This window comes from Mirounga angustirostris, unplaced genomic scaffold (assembly GCF_029215605.1).
Source record: "Mirounga angustirostris isolate CCGP_5_RB_7025 unplaced genomic scaffold, mMirAng1.0.hap1 SCAF_4, whole genome shotgun sequence".
Classification (NCBI taxonomy): Eukaryota; Metazoa; Chordata; class Mammalia; order Carnivora; family Phocidae; genus Mirounga; species Mirounga angustirostris.
In genome coordinates, this window is record NW_026991712.1 from 101,489,757 (window position 1) to 101,499,941 (window position 10,185).

General features: G+C 37.3%; 1 long non-coding RNA gene across 2 annotated transcripts in view; it reads right to left on the minus strand.

Moving 5' to 3' along the window:
* Positions 1-9,654, minus strand: part of LOC123859320 (uncharacterized) — a 160,852-nt gene extending 151,198 nt beyond the window's left edge. Inside the window, exon 1 of one of the 2 annotated variants that reach the window (XR_006794416.3) lies at positions 9,382-9,654. This is a non-coding gene — a long non-coding RNA (uncharacterized LOC123859320). The remainder of the gene's footprint in view (positions 1-9,381) is intronic. The other variant, XR_008507750.2, reaches the window with a different exon arrangement.
* Positions 9,655-10,185: the final 531 nt, after the last annotated feature.

A 10,185-nucleotide genomic window follows, 5' to 3' on the forward strand; every position in this document is an offset into this window, starting at 1 on the left:
TTGTTACAGATTCAGGGTACAAACCTTTGGTGATTATATGTGGTACAAATATCTTTTCCACTCTGTGACTTTACATTCTCCTAATAATATCTTTTGATTAAAAAAGTTCATAATTTTGATGTAGTACAATTTTAAATGTTTTTTGTATATTATCTGCTATACATATTGTATCAATTTGTACTACCACCAAAAGCAGGCACTTTCTATTTCCTTACACATTTGCTAATAATAGATTTTGATATTTTTATTTGCATCCAACTCTTGGATAAGAAATTTCTATTATTGTTTCAATACATTTTATTCAATAGATATTAATTCAGGACCTGTCATATAGCTAAAATATTTCTGTCTGTATTCTCTGGATAGACTACATATGCCGACAAAGTTACAACTCTCAAGGATGTTCATCCCAGTTCAAGGATGGGATTGGGTTGGAGTGAGAGAGCTAGAAAGAAATCAACTAACATATAAAGTGGTAAAACCATGCAGAAAGTTAAAACAGGGTTATGTGACTGTCATCGAATAGTTGGCAATTTTATTTTGGGTAGGCTGGAAATGCTTATCTGAGAAAGTCATATTTAAGCTAAGATTTAAAAACCAAGAAGGAGCCAGTCGTATGAAGAAAGAAAGAGAAGCTACCAGGAAGAGGAAACAGCTAGTGCAAAATGTCTTACTCAGGTATGAGTTTTATTTATGAAACATGAGGGAGAAATACCTGTGGCTGTGGAGTAAGATAGAAGTAATCAAAACTCAAATTTTGAAATTGGCATATTAAAGTTGAAGTAAGGATTAAATGATATAATAAAGGTGCCCACAACAAAGGGATAAATTATGAATTACCAAGAATTATGACAGGAGTGGCTTTGGAGAAAGTGAACATAATTCAAGAGCTAAAATCTTCAGAGAGTTACAATGAGGATCTGTGGGTGACTGCACTATGGAGGGGTAACTAGTGGCATAGTTTAAAGCCTGGCTGTGGGGATCCCTCACCGCCGGTGAGCAACAGCCTCTCGCGCTGGGGACGGGGCACAGACTAGAAGACCAGTAGTGGTGGGGAAAGGACTTTAGGGCAGACAATTCAAAGCTGGAGGGGTTAAGAGAGAAGGGAGGAAAATGGTCACAAAGTATTAATATGCACTGGGGGGATACCTGACACTCTCTAGGCTCAGTCATGAGAAGCATGAGAGAAACACAGTCGATACTTAGGAGAGCAAGTAACCATTCAAAAAACAAAGGGAAGGAAACATTCTGAGAAGAATTTGAGTACTGAGAGGATTTTGGTGATTATAATTTGGTAATTTTGATTGCAGAAAATAGAGTATCAGGACAAGTAGAGAAAGGTAAGGAAATAATGTCATACTAATCTGAGAGGGGACAAGTAGATCCATTGATTTAAAGCAACTGGATCCTCCCATCAGGACTGTTGAGTCCCTGACCTACATAACTCTGGTCTCTAATGCTTTTGTTTAAGCCTCTGCTATTTGGGTTTGTTGTTACTTGTAACCAACTGGATCCTGATATAGCAGATATGGGTTGGTTTTTAGCAGGAGTCTGATTTAATCTAAGGTAAATTTTAAAAAGAACATTCTGACTGCTCTGTGGAGAATGTGATATATGGAAACAATGATAGAGGCAAAATTAGCAGTGGCCAATAATTCATAAAAAGATGCTCAAACTGACTTTTAATATTTGTTGACCATTTGTTTGTTTTTATGTCATTTGCTTGATGTGTTACTTTCCTAGGAAAGCCGCGTGGCTTAAATCAACAGAAATTTATTTTCTCACAGTTCCAGAGGTGAGAAGTCTGAAATCAAGTGTTGGCAGGGCCATGCTCCCTCTGAAGCCTCTAGGGTGGGATCCTTTCTTGCCTTCCAGTTTCAGGTTTCTCCAGGCCTTTCTTGGTTTATGGCAGCATTGATTCCAATCTCTACATCCTGCTTTAATGGCCATCTAACCTGTGTGTCTTTGAGCCCAAATTTTCCTTTTATTATAAGGACACTAGATATTGGATTAAGCCCCAGCTCAACCCATAACACTTGGTCATATCCTCTGTCTAGCATTTTTACTGGACTATTTGCTTCTTTCTTACTATTGCTTTGCAAATTTTTTAAGTTAGTCTTTATACTTCATTTAAGAATAAAATAGCTATTGTGGACCTTTCATTTTTAATTTTTAATAAATCGCCTTTCTTTTTTAGATTTATAGCATTTTGTAACTTATAAAAATATCTATCATTCCAAGATGCCCATTTTAATCAATTATCTTTTTAATACTTAAAGAACTGAATTCTTGATGACTTTGGGATTTACTTTTATTGGGATCTTAATTATGTTATTTTTCATCACACCCTTTAACCTCTTTTATTAATCAAGAGATCAACATGTGTTTATTGCTTGCATAACCAATCCCTGCTTCAAGTCAGAATGATGCATAATACAGGCCCTTCCTTCACCTGGACTGATCCCCTAATGTTCTTTCTTCCTGTTTATCAGGATGGACCAAGTTATTTATGATATATTCCCAAGAGCTTCTTGCTAAGCTGACTTGGAAATTTCTAGGCTGGTAGAAATTGAGGGTTAGGTTCTGGTCTGAAGTATAGTTTTCTCTTGGGAAATTCTACTCTTGCAAATTTAACTTTCCCACGTGGGTATGGAGACAATCACTTAATGGGGGTACTCTGGAGGGATTTAGGGGAGGAAATAGCCTCGAATGGAGGGGTAAGGTATGGATTATAGAGTAGAAGAAATTCCAAGTCTCAGTGCCCAGGAGAAAAGCACTAGTGAATAGAGAGTTCTTGAACCAATATAAATCACAAGTTGTTACTGTTTATAGTTAGATTTTTCTTTATTTTTCCTTTTCTTCTACTTCTTCTTTTTTTTTTTTTTTTTTAAAGAAATAAGGACTTTCAGTCTTATGGTTGGCAGTCAGGCTTCCTTTAGTGGCCATAAATCTCTCCCAAATGCTAAGAACCTGCTCAAATTTGGCAAGCCAGCTGAGTAAAAAGGTCATCTTCTTGCCTAATGGCAGATTCTGTAGTTTTTACCACACAATTCCCTTTATGGTCATAATTGTCCCTTATAAAAATATACTGTTACAGCAGAACTCATAAAACTGCTGCCTCTGGAATAAACAAGAAAGGGCACATTCTCATTTCAAAACAACTTACACACCAATAGTTTAGCTTCCATTTAAAATGGAAAGCAGTGATTCCACTAATGCAATATCCTTGATAGATGGCCCATTTGACCTTTTAGCATGTAGATGAATCTGTTTGCACTTATTTGGATATGTATGTCTTTTAGACTGTAGATAACATATGACTCTCACATATATTTACAGTTCCTATACAGCAGCAATGCTCTCTTTGGTTAGTCAAGGACTTGGCACAATTTTAAGTGCAAGAAGGAGCTTAATAATACATCTGTTTTCAGCATTTTCAGCCCTGAAAAGAAGAAAAAAGAAAAAGAAAGAAAGAAACAGTGCATGGTGGAAAACAGGTGGAGCCTCAACCTAAAAGAGAATTTAAATTGACCTCTACACTTTAAAATTCTCAAGAACACAATGTATGGAAAAAGAAAGGATGAACAGTAAGAATCACATAGGCAAAACTACTTCTGAATTGCGTGGGGTTTCAGTGGGTTGTTTCACAGATACAGTGACCAAAGCCCTCTTGTTTTGAGGGAGGGAATGGTAACATTTCCATTCTGGGCCATGCAAAAGGAAATAAAAATCTCGAGGGGCAGGTTAACTAGGCAAATAGCTTTCCTTCCTAACGTACCTGATCTTTAAGGGATATGTAGTGACAGGGAGCAGACCATTAGACCACATGAAAAACATAAGACACTGTCTAGCTTCTGAGTTTTAAACCATGTGGCCCAGTTGTACTTTGGTTTTGATAGATGATGGTGTGTAGATGTTGAGAGCTCTAGAGCTGGACAGCCTGGATCCAAACCTGTTTCCTCAAGTTCATGTGAGCAAGTTATGTAACTTGGATCTTCTGTAGTTTGCTTCATCTATAAAATGGAGCTAATGATAGGGCTCACTTTATGGGGTTTATGTTGGAATTAAATGGGTCAACATATGTAATGCCCTTAGATTAGTGCCAGGCACTGCATAAACACAAAAATGTCCGTTATTGGAAGTAGTTGTAGAAACAGTAATACAAGTTGCCCTAGCTTGCTTGGGCCGCTGTAACAATGTACTGCAGACGGGGTGGCTTAAACTACAGAAATGTATTTTCTCAAAGTTCTAGAAGCCACAAATCTAAAATCAAGGTGCCAGCAGGTTCACGTGCCTTCCTTGCCTCTTCTGACTTCTGGTGGTTGTTGGTGCTCCTCGGCTTGAGGTGGCATTGCTTTGATCTCTGCCTCTCTCTTTACCTGGCCTTCTTGTGTCTCCTTCTCCTTCTCCTTTATTCTATTTTGGATCTGCCTGTCATCCAAGATAATCTCTTCTTGAAATCTTTCACATTACAACGAAGTCGTTATTTCCAAATACGGTTACATGCACAGGTACCCGGGATTAGGACTTGGATGTTTCTTTTGTGGGGGGACACAGTTTAACCCACGGCACACCCCATGCCCTGTGGTTCAGGTATGGCTTTTCATACACATTATCCCCACCCCCACCCCCAGTAGGTGTTTTTACACCTGAACTATTTAAAGTAGTCCATCTTTCTAATCTCAGTAATAGGTTTAGAATGGGTCAATAATTTTGATTTGGACAGTGAAATCTTTCCTGGAGTTTGGGGATTTTTCTGATATAATGATATACTATGGAAGCTGGAGGGGATGAGAAAAAGAAAGAGAATACTTTCTTTTCTTGGTTTAAGCAGAATTTATCTGTTCCTTATAGTACTTATCACTTTATTCCATCATATTATAGACATTGCCTGCATGTTTCTCTCCTTTATAAAGTGAAGGATTGGAGACTCTTTGAAGGTCAAGTCTGTATGTGATTGATCTTTGTAACCTCTCACAGTTTCCATCCCATTCCACTGGGAACTCAGTAGACATTTATTGAATGAATGGGAATGGGTGGGATTAAGGAAACTAATCTTTTAAAATCTCTTGCTATGTTCTACACATTATGCTAGGTACTTTCCATAAATTATGTCATTTAATCCTTGTAACATCTTTGTAAGGCAAGCATTGTTATCTCTCTTTAGAGATAATTGAGCCACAACTCAGAAAGTTTCTGTGGATTTCTAAACACCATAAAGTCTTAGATGGTAGAACTGGGATTTGGACCCAAAGCTACCTACTTTTAAAACTTGGCCTTCAAGTGTACCTGGTCCCCAAATCTGATGTTCTAACTGAATTTCTAACAAGGAGGGACATTTTGGTCAGGATTTATGATGATAAATGATAGAGGTGGGATGCATGAATTGAACTTCAAGGAATGAATATAATTTCTATATCTAGAAAAGTATTAGGAAGATGCTTAAAATATATAAATGAGCTCATGTAAATTCCCAGTTCAAAAGTCTCCAGTAATGTCTCCTTATTCTTGGAATAAAATCTAACTTCTCACCCTGTTTTAAAAAGCCCTTCATGAACTTTTGCCTTCTAGTCTAGCCTTATGTATATATATTTTTAATTTATTTAAATTTATTAAAGTTTGTTAGTTAACATACAGTGCAATAGGGGTTTCTGGAGTAGAATTCAGTGGTTCATCACTTACATTCAACAGCCAGTGCTCATCACAAGTGCCCTCTTAATAGCCCTATGTATATCATATCTCCAGATATTCTAAAGCTTCCTTTCTGTTCCCTGAACACACTCAACTCACTCCTGCCCATTCACACTAGCATTCTCTTTCTCTGATGTACTCCCCTGATCTCATGACTGGTTCTTGTCTGTCATTTGGATCTCAGAGAGGTCACACATCAAAAGCAGCTTATTCACTTTCATCATTTAAAACTATTTTAATTTTAAATTTTAACACTTCACACTATTTGACATTTTCTTGTTAGTTTGTTTACTTGAATGTGTTTGTCTTCTATTTTCCCACTCCACTTCAATGGAATGTAAAATATCCTAAAAGCTAGACCAGTGTCTGTCTTGTTGTTGGTTACATCTCCCCTCCCCAGATCTCCAGATCTTTGACAATCATACGCCTTCAGTAGGTATCTTTTGAATGAATGAATGAAATTATAGTATCTTGAAGTGGCTGTGGATTGGCAGGGCCCACGATAATTGAATTTAAGATCAGATATAACAGAATAAATATTTGAAAGTAGTTGACTAGAGTACAAGGTGCATTAAGGATAGCAGGATGTAAAGCAGGGCATTTTGATATGGCCATTTTGATGCTGCAGATTTTTTGATGCATTTGTATCAAAACGGTTCTGGCAAAATAGATGGGACAGTGACGAAAATACCTCGTGGCAAGTACACAGGTTTTTCTTCTCTTACACGTGCAAAGGAAGAGCCTGCATTTTCTCTGTTCACTTTCTTGCATCTGTGTTGAGCAGATAATGGGAGTTACCTCCATTGGAGAGATATCACTAATATCTCTGTCTCCGATAGAGAAGAATTGGAGGGAAGGAAAGATGTGATTGATTTACATAAGAGAGGGGGTGTAGTAAATCCTGCAAGGAAAGCATTTATCAGGAAGACAGAGAGTCAGGGAAAGAGGGCTGATGTTCAGAGAGAAACAAAGTGATTGAAGGAGTAGCAGCTGTCCAGCGAAGAGGATTTTTGAGGCGTTCGGTTGGGTAAATAGGACTGATTAGGACATTTGGAGCACTTTGTGTGATGTGCTTCTCCTACTTTATCAGCTCTTCAAGGTACTCCAGTAGAGAATTGTAGGATTTTTTTCAAGACTACCGGAGTTGGAATTGTGTTTCTTCTAGATACGACAAGGCCCAGATGAGCCTCTAAAGTAAAAGTTTTGAAACACAGATTCATCTGGCCTACACTTGTCTGTTTATTTTTATTAGTAAGTTGTGCTACAATGCAGATCTCTGATGCTGACTTCATTCTTAACCCCATTCCTGCCATTCAGTGAGCATCACTACTTTATAGCAAGAAAACAACCAATACTGGGTTCGCATTTTAAGAATTTAGTGCCGGGTGATTTTTCATCATAGTAAAAATATTGAACAAAATAAAATACAATGTATAGGGCGCCTGGGTGGCTCAGATGGTTAAGCGTCTGCCTTCGGCTCAGGTCATGATCCCAGGGTCCTGGGATCGAGTCCCACATCGGGCTCCCTGCTCCTTGGGAGCCTGCTTCTCCCTCTGCCTCTCTCTCTCTCTCTCTCTGTCTCTCATGAATAAATAAATAAAATCTTTAAAAAAAAATACAATGTATATATACAATGTATATATGCCATTGATGATTAAGGAAATAGTAGAAATATCATTGAGAATTTTTTTGTTTAATGCTGAGATAAGTAATCATACTAGGACCCAAGTCTCAGCCATGTTTCCCCATAATGCCACTTTTTTCAGATAAATATTCTCAATGAAATAACATTGGCCAAATTAGGGGGTTTATCAAAAGCAAGTTCTCATAAATATAAAGAGGAAAAGTTCCATTATTAAGCTATTTGGTGTATCTATTGCCATTGGGAAATGATGTTTCTAAGTGAGAAATCAAAGACTAAGAGTCAGGCCATACAAGGTATATGTTAATATGGAGATAATAAGGAAACATTTAGCTTACATTGATTAATGGTCTTCCCTGAGAAAAACAAGAGTGGTGACATGACTCCTGATTCTGTGTGATTTGTCTGCTGGATGTTTCTCACAAACCAATTCATTCTTCAGCCCGTTTCTTGCCTTAAACATCCCTGGCCTTTGTGCTATTTCATTCTCTACCTTGGGTTGGTCATGAATTGGTAGAGTTTATAGATAGAATGAGGCTGAAGGAGGAGGTAAAAATATGTGTTTTCCAGAATTGAAATAGGTGAAAGTTTGATTTTTTTTTCTTGTTAATTTCAGAACGCCTACCTCAAAAACACTCAGTAAAACTGTCTTGGTGGAATGTTTTTGGTATTAATAATCAGCTCTCTAGATGCCACATTTCCAGGGGAAGAGCTGGGTAAGATTCATAAAGGACCGAGATTAGATTTAACAGGCACATTTGTGTTAGATTCTGGAGGGTTGAGTGAAAAACATATGCATTTGGCCTCAATTCTATAAGAAATAGGAAACTAGAAAATTGTCTTTTTAATCCAAGAGTGATAGAAATAAAGTGGCATTTTTATTGTACTCCAGAAGACTAAAGCCCAAAGTTAGTTTCTTGGGTATTAAAAATCTTACTTGGAAAAATAAAAATACATTAAAAAAAAGAATTTTCATAGTCAAAGTTGGGAAATGCTGAGTTAAACACAGCTAAGCATATTTCCAAGATGCAGGGCTTCCAGGGCCATCAGAGACTATTGATATTCCACATAAATGTCCCAAAGAGGAATAGTAGACAGTGTTTCCTCAACTTGGGGAACTTGTGGTCTGAAAACACACTGATCTACAGGATGCAAATGATTTCAAGGACAAACAGAACTGGAAAGCTGAGGAAATATTAAAAAGATTATCCAAATAACCCAGAGGGAAAATAATAATATCCTGCCTTAGAAGTAACAGAATGAGATTGGAAAGGAAGTTCTCAGTACTGTGGTATATAAGAAGTATCCAAAAACATTGGTGTAAAATAGACATCCTTGAGATCTTTACTATCCCTTATATAGGTACATGTATCTACATCTTTAATTTTTTATTAACCTATATTTCTGTCAATTGAACATTTTTGTCTTCAATTAAATGTGACACATGCCAGACTCCTTATACTTTGCTCTACCTACTCACTACCTATATAATTTATTCATCTAGCCCCTCCATCTCTTAAGCTCCAACACATCAGATTCTTCTTTGACTCCTCCTTCTCACCACCCAAAACCCACAAAAAAAAGCCTGTCACTTTTTACCTCCTAATTATTGCTAATCTTTGTCCACCTCTTCATCTCCTCGGATTTCCCATCAAATTCTCTTTCCAAAATTCTTTTCTTAAAAACAAGTCTAATGGTGTCACCTTCACTCTGTGCTTGAAATACTGTACTTCCCAGTTGCCTAAAGGACAGAATCATCCTTCTAAGTGAAGGCTTCTGTGACCTGGCCCAGACTCCACGTCTGCCATTTCTTCCTCAACTGAGCTGAGGCTGTTTCCTGATACAACATCAGGGAAGTAGGCATCAGGTCCCTGTGTCCTATACACATGTTGTGTCCTCTTCCTTCTCTGGTGAAAGCTCTCTCATCTTTAAAATCGGTTGCTCCCTCTTTCAAATCAGGTATGAAGATATTAAATATATCTGTCCCATCACTCCCCCTCACATACTTCAATGCTGCTACCATATAAAGAAAAACAATATAGTCCTACCTTTGTTTGCTCTCCCAAAGTCAGTTTTCTCTTCATGAATGAGTAAGCATTTTCTTCTAATCTGCTGGTGAATATGTTGGTCTGGAAGCTTCCCAAGACTTTCTAAATGTTGAAATAAATTATTCCCATTGGTTCCCCTTTGTCCTCTGTTCTTCAAAATATAAATACCACTTAGTTAAATTTAATTCCGTTTTTGGCCCATTTTGCCTTTCTAAAAACAACTAAAAACTGCTTATTTCATTACTAATATTTATCACATAATTTACTAATTTTCAACTCGACAGCAGCAAACCAATTCCAAGGTCACTTTCCAAGTCTTTTTTATAAACAAGATGGCAAAGTGCCAACAGTTTGGTGCAGTGTCCAATTCTAATGAAACATTAAACATTTTAGCGAGCAATTCCAGTGTCCTCTGACTGCTTTAGAAACATTTGGTTGGATGCCATCTGTTCTTAGTGATTTATTTGTTTTGTTTGTCAAGTTTTTCTAAAGTATCCTCTCTACTTATTTATTTATTGATCAATTTCTCTGACCTATGCACTATGAAAGTCACTAAGAATGTATTAAACAGCTAACGGTGCCCAGCATAGTGCTGGGTAACATGGGAAATACAAAACATTTGAGGTTATGCATCTGTCCTCCAGAAGTTTGTTTTTAGTTGGGGTAAAAAAGCAAAAACAAAAATATATAAACCATGTGACTTAAGTAACCCAGGTGCTATTAGCTGCAGGTACAAAATACATTAAACTCCAGATTTCAATGTCTCTTGAGCTCCTTCCAGCAGCCTTCTCCACTTCCCTGCCA